Source organism: Schistocerca gregaria, chromosome 6 (genome assembly GCF_023897955.1).
Source record: "Schistocerca gregaria isolate iqSchGreg1 chromosome 6, iqSchGreg1.2, whole genome shotgun sequence".
NCBI lineage: Eukaryota > Metazoa > Arthropoda > Insecta > Orthoptera > Acrididae > Schistocerca > Schistocerca gregaria.
In genome coordinates, this window is record NC_064925.1 from 182,506,991 (window position 1) to 182,523,194 (window position 16,204).

Consider the following 16,204-nt stretch of genomic DNA (forward strand, 5'->3'; position numbering starts at 1 on the left):
TCTAAATGCTATATGTTAATATTAGCATACTGGTCTGCTGTCTAAACACTTCAGTGTTGTGGTATTCATTGGCTGACACTTTTGGAATTTATTTAGGTTACTGTATGTAATGGCAGATTGCCAGACATGTGGGAAAATACTTTGTGGGTCACACCAGTGAAATTTGTACATGACATGCTGATGCACCACAGATTTGCAGTAATAGTTGGTTTTTAGGTGAAGGGCAGTGGCTTATTACACAGGCAGATATGCTTCAGTTAAGAACCTGATGAGGTGTCACCTGCAGTCTGTATTATGAGGCTGCAGCTGGATAGCAAGGCCACTAGGAAAGTTACTTGAAACATAATGTTAAATAAACTTCCTGTAAAGGGGTAGCTTGCACACTTAATCATGAAAGATACACCTTCCTTCACATGTTTGTTTATGCTGCTCAAACAATTATGGCATCAGCTGCAGCCATGAAGATGAATAAAGATAAATATTGTGGGTCTGTGTGCAGACAGTATGTGATAGTGGCTTACAGGCACCAGAAGCTTTGTAGGCGTTAGAGAAAAATAAATATTAGGTAATGCAAGCTAATTTTAGAGCGCTAGAGTGTATTTAAGCAGTAGTCTAAGGGAAAGTATGTGAGTGAGAAAGATTTGGAACATGCAGCTATCTTGTGTAAAGTTGGTGTAAGGTTTCCAAATGTTGTGTGTGGCAGTAGGTGTGTGTTATGAAATGACATGATTGAGATAGTAGCAAGAGATGCTGTGACAGCTGAGTGTGATACTGAGGAAGAGAAGAGGCTTTTGCCTGTGCTAGGCTTAGCCTGGCTGTGATTTGTGTTGAAGGGGTGCTAGTGACATGTACTTGTGGTTTTGGTGTGCTTGCTGACTTGTTATTAGAGTGACATTTTAGATGTGCATTGGTGATGTAAGGGATAGGTTTATTGCCAGTTTTGTCATGTTCTGTTGTGAATGAAAGAAAGTGGAGGAGAACTGCGTAAATGGAGAGCATAGTTTGTGACAAGTGGGTGCAGATATGAAGGGGAACTTGTGTAGTTGGCTGATGGTATTAGCAGCTGATGTGAGGCGCGAGAGAGTGAGATTGCGAAAAAAAATATGGAACGCTTCACGATTTTGCGTGTCATCCTTGCGCAGGGGCCATGCTAATCTTCTCTGTATCGTTCCAATTTTAGTATATGTACCGCCGAAGCGAGTACATTCGAGGAGCCCTCTGAAATTGTATATATAGTTATGGCGTCGCGTCAAACATGGTTCGGCTTGGACGTAGGTTTACACAGCTCTGGCGAGGAACACAAGGCCTTCCGAGTGCTAATTTGTGAACTAATTACTGCGAGGTGTCGTTCTTAGTAAGTGGCAGCTCTGTCAACTGTAGATTTGGCAGTTTTGGGTGTAAAACTTAGATCGTAGAGTCGTTTGCTCTCGCACCATCCACCCAGAGCAGCAGCAGTTTCACACAGCTGCCGCTAGGCGGCAGCAAGACGTGTTGGCAGCTATTGTCGCCATGTTCTCACATCCCGAGTTTAGTGTCTTATAGGCATACGTATGAAACACACTTCTCTAATGTGTGGGATAAATGACTCTGACTGGAGCAGGTAGCAGGTCTTCAAGACTCTCAAAACAAGCGAATATTTTGGCCAAACTGTCTTCACTGCTAACACAAATTGCATTACTCTTGCAGTGGTACTTTCTTACGATACCTATCGATTTAATTAGAGAGTGCTCATATGCAATGCAACTTTTAACTCACACATCAAGTACAACACAAGAAGACACAGCCTGTGACCATGTAAATTACTGAGGAACTCCACAGAGACCAAGCATGGTTCTATTCATCCAATGGCGCCAGAAGACAATAGTGACTGCAAGAAGATACACAGTAGCCTCACGAACCATTAAAAACAGCATTCGTATTGCACACTTTGAAACACAGCAGTGTAGGTCATTACCAGGGCATGGATGGGTTAATGCGACTTGTGTGAGATAGTAGTAGGAATGATGGACATAGTTCCGTTTTCAGTACAATACCAGGTGATATATTTGTGTTGATCCAGGTGTACACAGGGCAGGTCTACTTGACAACAGTGAAACACTGTGATTGAGGTGTGTGAGTGAGCCTAAAATATCGAGGGGACATGTGGTAAGAGAAACAAGGTTAGCATTGTGTTAGTAGCTGTAGTTATGTTCCTGTGAAATGTCAATCAGCTGTAATCCAGGTTGGTGAATGTTGTTATTGCAGGAAGAATTGCTAGTGCAGAACAAAGAGTGATAGATTTAGTATTTGAAAGCAGTTAGTAACTGAGTAGCTACTGGTGTCATGTGACACAAACTGGTTTGTGATGTAGTTGTCTATTCCTGAAATCTTGAAGCTTGGTAGTGTTTTGTGTCTTGACTGGCTCTGTATCTGCTTATGTGGTAGAGCTTCTGTGTATGTAACATGATGAATATTGCATGCAGAGTTTGTCCAATCTTTCTCCTAGACACAGGATGAGAGGTGCATCAGCTGCAATTGTGAACACCATCGACTTGTATCACATTGATGGGATTCAAAGTGCTGTCAAAATAGTAGAGTCTCACATCTAAATGCTATATGTTAATATTAGCATACTGGTCTGCTGTCTAAACACTTCAGTGTTGTGGTATTCATTGGCTGACACTTTTGGAATTTATTTAGGTTACTGTATGTAATGGCAGATTGCCAGACATGTGGGAAAATACTTTGTGGGTCACACCAGTGAAATTTGTACATGACATGCTGATGCACCACAGATTTGCAGTAATAGTTGGTTTTTAGGTGAAGGGCAGTGGCTTATTACACAGGCAGATATGCTTCAGTTAAGAACCTGATGAGGTGTCACCTGCAGTCTGTATTATGAGGCTGCAGCTGGATAGCAAGGCCACTAGGAAAGTTACTTGAAACATAATGTTAAATAAACTTCCTGTAAAGGGGTAGCTTGCACACTTAATGATGAAAGATACACCTTCCTTCACATGTTTGTTTATGCTGCTCAAACAATTATGGCATCAGCTGCAGCCATGAAGATGAATAAAGATAAATATTGTGGGTCTGTGTGCAGACAGTATGTGATAGTGGCTTACAGGCACCAGAAGCTTTGTAGGCGTTAGAGAAAAATAAATATTAGGTAATGCAAGCTAATTTTAGAGCGCTAGAGTGTATTTAAGCAGTAGTCTAAGTGAAAGTATGTGAGTGAGAAAGATTTGGAACATGCAGCTATCTTGTGTAAAGTTGGTGTAAGGTTTCCAAATGTTGTGTGTGGCAGTAGGTGTGTGTTATGAAATGACATGATTGAGACAGTAGCAAGAGATGCTGTGACAGCTGAGTGTGATACTGAGGAAGAGAAGAGGCTTTTGCCTGTGCTAGGCTTAGCCTGGCTGTGATTTGTGTTGAAGGGGTGCTAGTGACATGTACTTGTGGTTTTGGTGTGCTTGCTGACTTGTTATTAGAGTGACATTTTAGATGTGCATTGGTGATGTAAGGGATAGGTTTATTGCCAGTTTTGTCATGTTCTGTTGTGAATGAAAGAAAGTGGAGGAGAACTGCGTAAATGGAGAGCATAGTTTGTGACAAGTGGGTGCAGATATGAAGCGAAACTTGTGTAGTTGGCTGATGGATTAGCAGCTGATGTGAGGCATGAGAGAGTGAGATTGCGAAAAAAAGTGTGGAACGCTTCACGATTTTGCGTGTCATCCTTGCGCAGGGGCCATGCTAATCTTCTCTGTATCGTTCCAATTTTAGTATATGTACCGCCGAAGCGAGTACATTCGAGGAGCCCTCTGAAATTGTATATATAGTTATGGCGTCGCGTCAAACATGGTTCGGCTTGGACGTAGGTTTACACAGCTCTGGCGAGGAACACAAGGCCTGCCGAGTGCTAATTTGTGAACTAATTATTGCGAGGTGTCGTTCTTAGTAAGTGGCAGCTCTGTCAACTGTAGATTTGGCAGTTTTGGGTGTAAAACTTAGATCGTAGAGTCGTTTGCTCTCGCACCATCCACCCAGAGCAGCAGCAGTTTCACACAGCTGCCGCTAGGCGGCAGCAAGACGTGTTGGCAGCTATTGTCGCCATGTTCTCACATCCCGAGTTTAGTGTCTTATAGGCATACGTATGAAACACACTTCTCTAATGTGTGGGATAAATGACTCTGACTGGAGCAGGTAGCAGGTCTTCAAGACTCTCAAAACAAGCGAATATTTTGGCCAAACTGTCTTCACTGCTAACACAAATTGCATTACTCTTGCAGTGGTATTTTCTTACGATACCTATCGATTTAATTACAGAGTGCTCATATGCAATGCAACTTTTAACTCACACATCAAGTACAACACAAGAAGACACAGCCTGTGACCATGTAAATTACTGAGGAACTCCACAGAGACCAAGCATTGTTCTATTCATCCAATGGCGCCAGAAGACAATAGTGACTGCAAGAAGAGACACAGTAGCCTCACGAACCATTAAAAACAGCATTCGTATTGCACACTTTGAAACACAGCAGTGTAGGTCATTACCAGGGCATGGATGGGTTAATGCGACTTGTGTGAGATAGAAGTAGGAATGATGGACATTGTTCCGTTTTCAGTACAATACCAGGTGATATATTTGTGTTGATCCAGGTGTACACAGGGCAGGTCTACTTGACAACAGTGAAACACTGTGATTGAGGTGTGTGAATGAGCCTAAAATATCGAGGGGACATGTGGTAAGAGAAACCAGGTTAGCATTGTGTTAGTAGCTGTAGTTATGTTCCTGTGAAATGTCAATCAGTTGTAATCCAGGTTGGTGAATGTTGTTATTGCAGGAAGAATTGCTAGTGCAGAACAAAGAGTGATAGATTTAGTATTTGAAAGCAGTTAATAACTGAGTAGCTACTGGTGTCATGTGACACAAACTGGTTTGTGATGTAGTTGTCTATTCCTGAAATCTTGAAGCTTGCTAGTGTTTTGTGTCTTGACTGGCTCTGTATCTGCTTATGTGGTAGAGCTTCTGTGTATGTAACATGATGAATATTGCATGCAGAGTTTGTCCAATCTTTCTCCTAGACACAGGATGAGAGGTGCATCAGCTGCAATTGTGAACACCATCGACTTGTATCACATTGATGGGATTCAAAGTGCTGTCAAAATAGTAGAGTCTCACATCTAAATGCTATATGTTAATATTAGCATACTGGTCTGCTGTCTAAACACTTCAGTGTTGTGGTATTCATTGGCTGACACTTTTGGAATTTATTTAGGTTACTGTATGTAATGGCAGATTGCCAGACATGTGGGAAAATACTTTGTGGGTCACACCAGTGAAATTTGTACATGACATGCTGATGCACCACAGATTTGCAGTAATAGTTGGTTTTTAGGTGAAGGGCAGTGGCTTATTACACAGGCAGATATGCTTCAGTTAAGAACCTGATGAGGTGTCACCTGCAGTCTGTATTATGAGGCTGCAGCTGGATAGCAAGGCCACTAGGAAAGTTACTTGAAACATAATGTTAAATAAACTTCCTGTAAAGGGGTAGCTTGCACACTTAATGATTAAAGATACACCTTCCTTCACATGTTTGTTTATGCTGCTCAAACAATTATGGCATCAGCTGCAGCCATGAAGATGAATAAAGATAAATATTGTGGGTCTGTGTGCAGACAGTATGTGATAGTGGCTTACAGGCACCAGAAGCTTTGTAGGCGTTAGAGAAAAATAAATATTAGGTAATGCAAGCTAATTTTAGAGCGCTAGAGTGTATTTAAGCAGTAGTCTAAGTGAAAGTATGTGAGTGAGAAAGATTTGGAACATGCAGCTATCTTGTGTAAAGTTGGTGTAAGGTTTCCAAATGTTGTGTGTGGCAGTAGGTGTGTGTTATGAAATGACATGATTGAGACAGTAGCAAGAGATGCTGTGACAGCTGAGTGTGATACTGAGGAAGAGAAGAGGCTTTTGCCTGTGCTAGGCTTAGCCTGGCTGTGATTTGTGTTGAAGGGGTGCTAGTGACATGTACTTGTGGTTTTGGTGTGCTTGCTGACTTGTTATTAGAGTGACATTTTAGATGTGCATTGGTGATGTAAGGGATAGGTTTATTGCCAGTTTTGTCATGTTCTGTTGTGAATGAAAGAAAGTAGAGGAGAACTGCATAAATGGAGAGCATAGTTTGTGACAAGTGGGTGCAGATATGAAGCGAAACTTGTGTAGCTGGCTGATGGTATTAGCAGCTGATGTGTGGCGCGAGAGAGTGAGATTGCGAAAAAAAATGCGGAACGCTTCACGATTTTGCGTGTCATCCTTGCGCAGGGGGCATGCTAATCTTCTCTGTATCGTTCCAATTTTAGTATATGTACCGCCGAAGCGAGTACATTCGAGGAGCCCTCTGAAATTGTATATATAGTTATGGCGTCGCGTCAAACATGGTTCGGCTTGGACGTAGGTTTACACAGCTCTGGCGAGGAACACAAGGCCTGCCGAGTGCCAATTTGTGAACTGATTATTGCGAGATGTCGTTCTTAGTAAGTGGCAGCTCTGTCAACTGTAGATTTGGCAGTTTTGGGTGTAAAACTTAGATCGTAGAGTCGTTTGCTCTCGCACCATCCACCCAGAGCAGCAGCAGTTTCACACAGCTGCCGCTAGGCGGCAGCAAGACGTGTTGGCAGCTATTGTCGCCATGTTCTCACATCCCGAGTTTAGTGTCTTATAGGCATACGTATGAAACACACTTCTCTAATGTGTGGGATAAATGACTCTGACTGGAGCAGGTAGCAGGTCTTCAAGACTCTCAAAACAAGCGAATATTTTGGCCAAACTGTCTTCACTGCTAACACAAATTGCATTACTCTTGCAGTGGTATTTTCTTACGATACCTATCGATTTAATTACAGAGTGCTCATATGCAATGCAACTTTTAACTCACACATCAAGTACAACACAAGAAGACACAGCCTGTGACCATGTAAATTACTGAGGAACTCCACAGAGACCAAGCATGGTTCTATTCATCCAATGGCGCCAGAAGACAATAGTGACTGCAAGAAGAGACACAGTAGCCTCACGAACCATTAAAAACAGCATTCGTATTGCACACTTTGAAACACAGCAGTGTAGGTCATTACCAGGGCATGGATGGGTTAATGCGACTTGTGTGAGATAGAAGTAGGAATGATGGACATTGTTCCGTTTTCAGTACAATACCAGGTGATATATTTGTGTTGATCCAGGTGTACACAGGGCAGGTCTACTTGACAACAGTGAAACACTGTGATTGAGGTGTGTGAATGAGCCTAAAATATCGAGGGGACATGTGGTAAGAGAAACCAGGTTAGCATTGTGTTAGTAGCTGTAGTTATGTTCCTGTGAAATGTCAATCAGCTGTAATCCAGGTTGGTGAATGTTGTTATTGCAGGAAGAATTGCTAGTGCAGAACAAAGAGTGATAGATTTAGTATTTGAAAGCAGTTAATAACTGAGTAGCTACTGGTGTCATGTGACACAAACTGGTTTGTGATGTAGTTGTCTATTCCTGAAATCTTGAAGCTTGCTAGTGTTTTGTGTCTTGACTGGCTCTGTATCTGCTTATGTGGTAGAGCTTCTGTGTATGTAACATGATGAATATTGCATGCAGAGTTTGTCCAATCTTTCTCCTAGACACAGGATGAGAGGTGCATCAGCTGCAATTGTGAACACCATCGACTTGTATCACATTGATGGGATTCAAAGTGCTGTCAAAATAGTAAAGTCTCACATCTAAATGCTATATGTTAATATTAGCATACTGGTCTGCTGTCTAAACACTTCAGTGTTGTGGTATTCATTGGCTGACACTTTTGGAATTTATTTAGGTAACTGTATGTAATGGCAGATTGCCAGACATGTGGGAAAATACTTTGTGGGTCACACCAGTGAAATTTGTACATGACATGCTGATGCACCACAGATTTGCAGTAATAGTTGGTTTTTAGGTGAAGGGCAGTGGCTTATTACACAGGCAGATATGCTTCAGTTAAGAACCTGATGAGGTGTCACCTGCAGTCTGTATTATGAGGCTGCAGCTGGATAGCAAGGCCACTAGGAAAGTTACTTGAAACATAATGTTAAATAAACTTCCTGTAAAGGGGTAGCTTGCACACTTAATCATGAAAGATACACCTTCCTTCACATGTTTGTTTATGCTGCTCAAACAATTATGGCATCAGCTGCAGCCATGAAGATGAATAAAGATAAATATTGTGGGTCTGTGTGCAGACAGTATGTGATAGTGGCTTACAGGCACCAGAAGCTTTGTAGGCGTTAGAGAAAAATAAATATTAGGTAATGCAAGCTAATTTTAGAGCGCTAGAGTGTATTTAAGCAGTAGTCTAAGTGAAAGTATGTGAGTGAGAAAGATTTGGAACATGCAGCTATCTTGTGTAAAGTTGGTGTAAGGTTTCCAAATGTTGTGTGTGGCAGTAGGTGTGTGTTATGAAATGACATGATTGAGACAGTAGCAAGAGATGCTGTGACAGCTGAGTGTGATACTGAGGAAGAGAAGAGGCTTTTGCCTGTGCTAGGCTTAGCCTGGCTGTGATTTGTGTTGAAGGGGTGCTAGTGACATGTACTTGTGGTTTTGGTGTGCTTGCTGACTTGTTATTAGAGTGACATTTTAGATGTGCATTGGTGATGTAAGGGATAGGTTTATTGCCAGTTTTGTCATGTTCTGTTGTGAATGAAAGAAAGTGGAGGAGAACTGCGTAAATGGAGAGCATAGTTTGTGACAAGTGGGTGCAGATATGAAGCGAAACTTGTGTAGTTGGCTGATGGTATTAGCAGCTGATGTGAGGCGCGAGAGAGTGAGATTGCGAAAAAAAATGCGGAACGCTTCACGATTTTGCGTGTCATCCTTGCGCAGGGGGCATGCTAATCTTCTCTGTATCGTTCCAATTTTAGTATATGTACCGCCGAAGCGAGTACATTCGAGGAGCCCTCTGAAATTGTATATATAGTTATGGCGTCGCGTCAAACATGGTTCGGCTTGGACGTAGGTTTACACAGCTCTGGCGAGGAACACAAGGCCTGCCGAGTGCCAATTTGTGAACTGATTATTGCGAGATGTCGTTCTTAGTAAGTGGCAGCTCTGTCAACTGTAGATTTGGCAGTTTTGGGTGTAAAACTTAGATCGTAGAGTCGTTTGCTCTCGCACCATCCACCCAGAGCAGCAGCAGTTTCACACAGCTGCCGCTAGGCGGCAGCAAGACGTGTTGGCAGCTATTGTCGCCATGTTCTCACATCCCGAGTTTAGTGTCTTATAGGCATACGTATGAAACACACTTCTCTAATGTGTGGGATAAATGACTCTGACTGGAGCAGGTAGCAGGTCTTCAAGACTCTCAAAACAAGCGAATATTTTGGCCAAACTGTCTTCACTGCTAACACAAATTGCATTACTCTTGCAGTGGTATTTTCTTACGATACCTATCGATTTAATTACAGAGTGCTCATATGCAATGCAACTTTTAACTCACACATCAAGTACAACACAAGAAGACACAGCCTGTGACCATGTAAATTACTGAGGAACTCCACAGAGACCAAGCATGGTTCTATTCATCCAATGGCGCCAGAAGACAATAGTGACTGCAAGAAGAGACACAGTAGCCTCACGAACCATTAAAAACAGCATTCGTATTGCACACTTTGAAACACAGCAGTGTAGGTCATTACCAGGGCATGGATGGGTTAATGCGACTTGTGTGAGATAGTAGTAGGAATGATGGACATTGTTCCGTTTTCAGTACAATACCAGGTGATATATTTGTGTTGATCCAGGTGTACACAGAACAGGTCTACTTGACAACAGTGAAACACTGTGATTGAGGTGTGTGAATGAGCCTAAAATATCGAGGGGACATGTGGTAAGAGAAACCAGGTTAGCATTGTGTTAGTAGCTGTAGTTATGTTCCTGTGAAATGTCAATCAGCTGTAATCCAGGTTGGTGAATGTTGTTATTGCAGGAAGAATTGCTAGTGCAGAACAAAGAGAGATAGATTTAGTATTTGAAAGCAGTTAATAACTGAGTAGCTACTGGTGTCATGTGACACAAACTGGTTTGTGATGTAGTTGTCTATTCCTGAAATCTTGAAGCTTGCTAGTGTTTTGTGTCTTGACTGGCTCTGTATCTGCTTATGTGGTAGAGCTTCTGTGTATGTAACATGATGAATATTGCATGCAGAGTTTGTCCAATCTTTCTCCTAGACACAGGATGAGAGGTGCATCAGCTGCAATTGTGAACACCATCGACTTGTATCACATTGATGGGATTCAAAGTGCTGTCAAAATAGTAAAGTCTCACATCTAAATGCTATATGTTAATATTAGCATACTGGTCTGCTGTCTAAACACTTCAGTGTTGTGGTATTCATTGGCTGACACTTTTAGAATTTATTTAGGTAACTGTATGTAATGGCAGATTGCCAGACATGTGGGAAAATACTTTGTGGGTCACACCAGTGAAATTTGTACATGACATGCTGATGCACCACAGATTTGCAGTAATAGTTGGTTTTTAGGTGAAGGGCAGTGGCTTATTACACAGGCAGATATGCTTCAGTTAAGAACCTGATGAGGTGTCACCTGCAGTCTGTATTATGAGGCTGCAGCTGGATAGCAAGGCCACTAGGAAAGTTACTTGAAACATAATGTTTAATAAACTTCCTGTAAAGGGGTAGCTTGCACACTTAATGATGAAAGATACACCTTCCTTCACATGTTTGTTAATGCTGCTCAAACAATTATGGCATCAGCTGCAGCCATGAAGATGAATAAAGATAAATATTGTGGGTCTGTGTGCAGACAGTATGTGATAGTGGCTTACAGGCACCAGAAGCTTTGTAGGCGTTAGAGAAAAATAAATATTAGGTAATGCAAGCTAATTTTAGAGCGCTAGAGTGTATTTAAGCAGTAGTCTAAGTGAAAGTATGTGAGTGAGAAAGATTTGGAACATGCAGCTATCTTGTGTAAAGTTGGTGTAAGGTTTCCAAACGTTGTGTGTGGCAGTAGGTGTGTGTTATGAAATGACATGATTGAGACAGTAGCAAGAGATGCTGTGACAGCTGAGTGTGATACTGAGGAAGAGAAGAGGCTTTTGCCTGTGCTAGGCTTAGCCTGGCTGTGATTTGTGTTGAAGGGGTGCTAGTGACATGTACTTGTGGTTTTGGTGTGCTTGCTGACTTGTTATTAGAGTGACATTTTAGATGTGCATTGGTGATGTAAGGGATAGGTTTATTGCCAGTTTTGTCATGTTCTGTTGTGAATGAAAGAAAGTGGAGGAGAACTGCGTAAATGGAGAGCATAGTTTGTGACAAGTGGGTGCAGATATGAAGCGAAACTTGTGTAGTTGGCTGATGGTATTAGCAGCTGATGTGAGGCGCGAGAGAGTGAGATTGCGAAAAAAAGTGTGGAACGCTTCACGATTTTGCGTGTCATCCTTGCGCAGGGGCCATGCTAATCTTCTCTGTATCGTTCCAATTTTAGTATATGTACCGCCGAAGCGAGTACATTCGAGGAGCCCTCTGAAATTGTATATATAGTTATGGCGTCGCGTCAAACATGGTTCGGCTTGGACGTAGGTTTACACAGCTCTGGCGAGGAACACAAGGCCTGCCGAGTGCTAATTTGTGAACTAATTACTGCGAGGTGTCGTTCTTAGTAAGTGGCAGCTCTGTCAACTGTAGATTTGGCAGTTTTGGGTGTAAAACTTAGATCGTAGAGTCGTTTGCTCTCGCACCATCCACCCAGAGCAGTAGCAGTTTCACACAGCTGCCGCTAGGCGGCAGCAAGACGTGTTGGCAGCTATTGTCGCCATGTTCTCACATCCCGAGTTTAGTGTCTTATAGGCATACGTATGAAACACACTTCTCTAATGTGTGGGATAAATGACTCTGACTGGAGCAGGTAGCAGGTCTTCAAGACTCTCAAAACAAGCGAATATTTTGGCCAAACTGTCTTCACTGCTAACACAAATTGCATTACTCTTGCAGTGGTACTTTCTTACGATACCTATCGATTTAATTACAGAGTGCTCATATGCAATGCAACTTTTAACTCACACATCAAGTACAACACAAGAAGACACAGCCTGTGACCATGTAAATTACTGAGGAACTCCACAGAGACCAAGCATGGTTCTATTCATCCAATGGCGCCAGAAGACAATAGTGACTGCAAGAAGAGACACAGTAGCCTCACGAACCATTAAAAACAGCATTCGTATTGCACACTTTGAAACACAGCAGTGTAGGTCATTACCAGGGCATGGATGGGTTAATGCGACTTGTGTGAGATAGTAGTAGGAATGATGGACATTGTTCCGTTTTCAGTACAATACCAGGTGATATATTTGTGTTGATCCAGGTGTACACAGAACAGGTCTACTTGACAACAGTGAAACACTGTGATTGAGGTGTGTGAATGAGCCTAAAATATCGAGGGGACATGTGGTAAGAGAAACCAGGTTAGCATTGTGTTAGTAGCTGTAGTTATGTTCCTGTGAAATGTCAATCAGCTGTAATCCAGGTTGGTGAATGTTGTTATTGCAGGAAGAATTGCTAGTGCAGAACAAAGAGAGATAGATTTAGTATTTGAAAGCAGTTAATAACTGAGTAGCTACTGGTGTCATGTGACACAAACTGGTTTGTGATGTAGTTGTCTATTCCTGAAATCTTGAAGCTTGCTAGTGTTTTGTGTCTTGACTGGCTCTGTATCTGCTTATGTGGTAGAGCTTCTGTGTATGTAACATGATGAATATTGCATGCAGAGTTTGTCCAATCTTTCTCCTAGACACAGGATGAGAGGTGCATCAGCTGCAATTGTGAACACCATCGACTTGTATCACATTGATGGGATTCAAAGTGCTGTCAAAATAGTAAAGTCTCACATCTAAATGCTATATGTTAATATTAGCATACTGGTCTGCTGTCTAAACACTTCAGTGTTGTGGTATTCATTGGCTGACACTTTTGGAATTTATTTAGGTAACTGTATGTAATGGCAGATTGCCAGACATGTGGGAAAATACTTTGTGGGTCACACCAGTGAAATTTGTACATGACATGCTGATGCACCACAGATTTGCAGTAATAGTTGGTTTTTAGGTGAAGGGCAGTGGCTTATTACACAGGCAGATATGCTTCAGTTAAGAACCTGATGAGGTGTCACCTGCAGTCTGTATTATGAGGCTGCAGCTGGATAGCAAGGCCACTAGGAAAGTTACTTGAAACATAATGTTTAATAAACTTCCTGTAAAGGGGTAGCTTGCACACTTAATGATGAAAGATACACCTTCCTTCACATGTTTGTTAATGCTGCTCAAACAATTATGGCATCAGCTGCAGCCATGAAGATGAATAAAGATAAATATTGTGGGTCTGTGTGCAGACAGTATGTGATAGTGGCTTACAGGCACCAGAAGCTTTGTAGGCGTTAGAGAAAAATAAATATTAGGTAATGCAAGCTAATTTTAGAGCGCTAGAGTGTATTTAAGCAGTAGTCTAAGTGAAAGTATGTGAGTGAGAAAGATTTGGAACATGCAGCTATCTTGTGTAAAGTTGGTGTAAGGTTTCCAAATGTTGTGTGTGGCAGTAGGTGTGTGTTATGAAATGACATGATTGAGACAGTAGCAAGAGATGCTGTGACAGCTGAGTGTGATACTGAGGAAGAGAAGAGGCTTTTGCCTGTGCTAGGCTTAGCCTGGCTGTGATTTGTGTTGAAGGGGTGCTAGTGACATGTACTTGTGGTTTTGGTGTGCTTGCTGACTTGTTATTAGAGTGACATTTTAGATGTGCATTGGTGATGTAAGGGATAGGTTTATTGCCAGTTTTGTCATGTTCTGTTTTGAATGAAAGAAAGTGGAGGAGAACTGCGTAAATGGAGAGCATAGTTTGTGACAAGTGGGTGCAGATATGAAGCGAAACTTGTGTAGTTGGCTGATGGTATTAGCAGCTGATGTGAGGCATGAGAGAGTGAGATTGCGAAAAAAAATGTGGAACGCTTCACGATTTTGCGTGTCATCCTTGCGCAGGGGCCATGCCAATCTTCTCTGTATCGTTCCAATTTTAGTATATGTACCGCCGAAGCGAGTACATTCGAGGAGCCCTCTGAAATTGTATATATAGTTATGGCGTCGCGTCAAACATGGTTCGGCTTGGACGTAGGTTTACACAGCTCTGGCGAGGAACACAAGGCCTGCCGAGTGCTAATTTGTGAACTAATTACTGCGAGGTGTCGTTCTTAGTAAGTGGCAGCTCTGTCAACTGTAGATTTGGCAGTTTTGGGTGTAAAACTTAGATCGTAGAGTCGTTTGCTCTCGCACCATCCACCCAGAGCAGCAGCAGTTTCACACAGCTGCCGCTAGGCGGCAGCAAGACGTGTTGGCAGCTATTGTCGCCATGTTCTCACATCCCGAGTTTAGTGTCTTATAGGCATACGTATGAAACACACTTCTCTAATGTGTGGGATAAATGACTCTGACTGGAGCAGGTAGCAGGTCTTCAAGACTCTCAAAACAAGCGAATATTTTGGCCAAACTGTCTTCACTGCTAACACAAATTGCATTACTCTTGCAGTGGTACTTTCTTACGATACCTATCGATTTAATTACAGAGTGCTCTTATCAATGCAACTTTTAACTCACACATCAAGTACAACACAAGAAGACACAGCCTGTGACCATGTAAATTACTGAGGAACTCCACAGAGACCAAGCATGGTTCTATTCATCCAATGGCGCCAGAAGACAATAGTGACTGCAAGAAGAGACACAGTAGCCTCACGAACCATTAAAAACAGCATTCGTATTGCACATTTTGAAACACAGCAGTGTAGGTCATTACCAGGGCATGGATGGGTTAATGCGACTTGTGTGAGATAGTAGTAGGAATGATGGACATAGTTCCGTTTTCAGTACAATACCAGGTGATATATTTGTGTTGATCCAGGTGTACACAGGGCAGGTCTACTTGACAACAGTGAAACACTGTGATTGAGGTGTGTGAATGAGCCTAAAATATCGAGGGGACATGTGGTAAGAGAAACCAGGTTAGCATTGTGTTAGTAGCTGTAGTTATGTTCCTGTGAAATGTCAATCAGCTGTAATCCAGGTTGGTGAATGTTGTTATTGCAGGAAGAATTGCTAGTGCAGAACAAAGAGTGATAGATTTAGTATTTGAAAGCAGTTAATAACTGAGTTGCTACTGGTGTCAATGTGACACAAACTGGTTTGTGATGTAGTTGTCTATTCCTGAAATCTTGAAGCTTGCTAGTGTTTTGTGTCTTGACTGGCTCTGTATCTGCTTATGTGGTAGAGCTTCTGTGTATGTAACATGATGAATATTGCATGCAGAGTTTGTCCAATCTTTCTCCTAGACACAGGATGAGAGGTGCATCAGCTGCAATTGTGAACACCATCGACTTGTATCACATTGATGGGATTCAAAGTGCTGTCAAAATAGTAGAGTCTCACATCTAAATGCTATATGTTAATATTAGCATACTGGTCTGCTGTCTAAACACTTCAGTGTTGTGGTATTCATTGGCTGACACTTTTGGAATTTATTTAAGTAACTGTATGTAATGGCAGATTGCCAGACATGTGGGAAAATACTTTGTGGGTCACACCAGTGAAATTTGTACATGACATGCTGATGCACCACAGATTTGCAGTAATAGTTGGTTTTTAGGTGAAGGGCAGTGGCTTATTACACAGGCAGATATGCTTCAGTTAAGAACCTGATGAGGTGTCACCTGCAGTCTGTATTATGAGGCTGCAGCTGGATAGCAAGGCCACTAGGAAAGTTACTTGAAACATAATGTTAAATAAACTTCCTGTAAAGGGGTAGCTTGCACACTTAATCATGAAAGATACACCTTCCTTCACATGTTTGTTTATGCTGCTCAAACAATTATGGCATCAGCTGCAGCCATGAAGATGAATAAAGATAAATATTGTGGGTCTGTGTGCAGACAGTATGTGATAGTGGCTTACAGGCACCAGAAGCTTTGTAGGCGTTAGAGAAAAATAAATATTAGGTAATGCAAGCTAATTTTAGAGCGCTAGAGTGTATTTAAGCAGTAGTCTAAGTGAAAGTATGTGAGTGAGAAAGATTTGGAACATGCAGCTATCTTGTGTAAAGTTGGTGTAAGGTTTCCAAGGGGGATATGTCGGATGTCA

At 42.0% G+C, this 16,204-nt stretch overlaps 6 non-coding genes across 6 annotated transcripts; all 6 read right to left on the reverse strand.

Annotated features, from left to right (window-relative positions):
• Positions 1 to 1,097: 1,097 nt before the first annotated feature.
• Positions 1,098 to 1,204, reverse strand: LOC126279317 (U6 spliceosomal RNA). Its single transcript, XR_007550802.1, has one exon. It is a non-coding gene; the product is annotated as a U6 spliceosomal RNA (small nuclear RNA).
• A 2,475-nt stretch (positions 1,205 to 3,679) lies between these two features.
• On the reverse strand, positions 3,680 to 3,786 carry LOC126279658 (U6 spliceosomal RNA). Its single transcript, XR_007551125.1, has one exon. It is a non-coding gene; the product is annotated as a U6 spliceosomal RNA (small nuclear RNA).
• Positions 3,787 to 6,262: 2,476 nt separating this feature from the next.
• Positions 6,263 to 6,369, reverse strand: LOC126279702 (U6 spliceosomal RNA). The gene has a single exon (XR_007551166.1). It is a non-coding gene; the product is annotated as a U6 spliceosomal RNA (small nuclear RNA).
• Positions 6,370 to 8,845: 2,476 nt separating this feature from the next.
• Positions 8,846 to 8,952, reverse strand: LOC126279703 (U6 spliceosomal RNA). The gene has a single exon (XR_007551167.1). It is a non-coding gene; the product is annotated as a U6 spliceosomal RNA (small nuclear RNA).
• Positions 8,953 to 11,428: 2,476 nt separating this feature from the next.
• On the reverse strand, positions 11,429 to 11,535 carry LOC126279659 (U6 spliceosomal RNA). The gene has a single exon (XR_007551126.1). It is a non-coding gene; the product is annotated as a U6 spliceosomal RNA (small nuclear RNA).
• Positions 11,536 to 14,011: 2,476 nt separating this feature from the next.
• LOC126279692 (U6 spliceosomal RNA) lies at positions 14,012 to 14,118 on the reverse strand. The gene has a single exon (XR_007551156.1). It is a non-coding gene; the product is annotated as a U6 spliceosomal RNA (small nuclear RNA).
• Positions 14,119 to 16,204: the final 2,086 nt, after the last annotated feature.